Genomic DNA, 2,198 nt, shown 5'->3' on the forward strand with positions numbered 1-2,198 from the left:
TAATCCTCATCGACCATTCATTTTTTCATATCATTTTAGGTTACAGAACAATATATAAGGCAGTTCCAAGGCAAGTGGACCACACAGTGGGGATTAAACACGTACCGTTGAAATATTCTGGGGCCCACAGAAGTTTTAGATCAATCTAATATTTGTGCTTTCCCTTCTTCCAGGTTTATGTGACCTTATAAACAGGCTGGATGGAAATTAGCCATCACGGTGGGCCCTAGGAAGGTTTCAAAGGGGTGCCATTATCACCGTTGCTTCCTTTGGTGTGGTCCACATGAGCCTGTTATCTGCATCATTTTTGGTGTTTTACCATGTAATGGTATGGAAAAATAGATGGACGGTGTGGATAGAACCCATATATCACGGTAGCCACTCAGAGCCCCAGTACGTTCCTAGGTTCTGGTGGGGGTAGTACCCAATCCGTGTCTTACATATACGCATCGTTGCACAGTAGAAGTTCTCAAGTTCAAACTGTTGGACCACAAATTACAGTCCACCATCATATAACTTCCAAGCTTTTAAGTCCATGTAAAATCCAACCATTCCAACAGGGTGGCCCACCACAAAGATTTGATAAAGAAAAAATCAACCTCATTGGTTTATCAGGTGAGCCATACCATTGAAAAAGATAGCCATATTGAAAAGTATATAAGCACTGCCCACTCAATGAGTGGATGTTGCTGATTTTTTTACTAGGTAGTCATCATGATGTGGCCTACTCATTGGACGGATTTGATTTTGTACAGACATTAAAGATTGGAAGTGATCCGCTGGGTGGACCGGAACGTGTTGAAATTAGATACCATCTCCATTTCATATATCATATACCATCCTTCTCAGACTATCTGGTGGAAAGAAATCCTCTTGGTGAGGATTTAAAAAAGAAAAACACGGTTAGTTGTGTGTATATGCGTGGGAATGGAATGTGTAGTTTTCATTATCCCCTTCTTCATTGCTCCTGTCAAGGAATTCAAAGTCCTTTAATGCTGTTTGGTGTGAGGTCTGACCAAAGAGATGGTGGATATATCAGATCCTACGGTGTAATTCCGAGGTACCTTAGTTAATATCCTCTCTCTCTCTCTCTCTCTCTCTCTCTCTCTCTCTCTCAAGCGGGTCTCTTTCTCCTTTCATCTCGTACCTATCTTTTCCTTTTCTTTTATGTTTCTAAGTCATTGAACAAGACTCCATGAAGGTTGTTAGAGGTGTTTTGTTGTTGGGTCTTTTGATACTTGCTTGTATTGGGTCGGATGTCGTTGCTAGAGAGATCTCTGGTGGTTTTTGGGGTTTAAGAGAGGATGCAAAAGAGAAGAGAAAATCAAAAGAATCAACGGTCACTGTTACTTTTGGGAAATGCAAGTCCAAGGAAACTGATTTCTGCATGAGTCCAACGTCGCTGGAGAAGAATTCTACTTTTGAAGAAAAAAGAAGAGTGCCCACAGGCCCAAATCCCTTGCACAACAGGTAGAATAACAAAGCCATGAAGAAGAAATTTCCCCAAAAAAAAAAATAAAATACGAGATTGATATTTACACCCCTTATTTTGACACATGCACCCATTTTTTTCTCCATTCCTTTGTTGGATAATTATCTTGGAGAGAAAAAACCAAAAAGACAAGTATGGTGTATATAATAAAAAAATGGGTGTTAATATCAGTTCCAAGAAGAAGAAGAAGACCCATGTGCAGTTTTTTTAAAGTTTTTTTTCAATATTCTTCCATGGTTTTGAATCTAGACAGATATTATAAAGAAAGAAAATGATATTTTATATTTTTTTTTCTATAGATTTATGTTGCATGTAAATGGATTGATGCTTTTGAGTCATGCTTCTTCCTTTTTTTATTGAGGATTATTATTATTGTAATGAAATGTAACTCTCATACTTATAGGAAGTGTTATTTGGAAAGAATTATCAAAGAAGTAGGATTCTATTTTTTTAGAGCTAGTTCATGTGTGTGGTTTTGATCCTTGGCCAAGAAAAGATTTGTATGAATTGTCATAGTTTATTTTATTCTTTGAGGTTTGGCCAATTCATCCCAATGTATAGCAATATGATACGTTGGAACTCACTTCAGCCTTTAAAATCTCCGTCATGTTCCAATAATCCAGACCGTTTATACCAAAAGTTTCATTTTATAAGGCGGAAAGGCAATATATAAAAGCCCTCAATTGGATTATCTCAACCATTGGTT

General features: G+C 37.6%; 1 long non-coding RNA gene across 1 annotated transcript; it reads left to right on the forward strand.

Annotated features, from left to right (window-relative positions):
• The first annotated feature begins 750 nt into the window (after window positions 1-750).
• On the forward strand, window positions 751-1,943 carry LOC131257581 (uncharacterized). The gene is made up of 2 exons (XR_009177507.1): window positions 751-1,060; window positions 1,270-1,943. It is a non-coding gene; the product is annotated as an uncharacterized LOC131257581 (long non-coding RNA).
• The last annotated feature ends 255 nt before the right edge of the window (window positions 1,944-2,198 follow it).

This window comes from Magnolia sinica, chromosome 10, assembly GCF_029962835.1.
Source record: "Magnolia sinica isolate HGM2019 chromosome 10, MsV1, whole genome shotgun sequence".
Taxonomy (NCBI): Eukaryota; Viridiplantae; Streptophyta; class Magnoliopsida; order Magnoliales; family Magnoliaceae; genus Magnolia; species Magnolia sinica.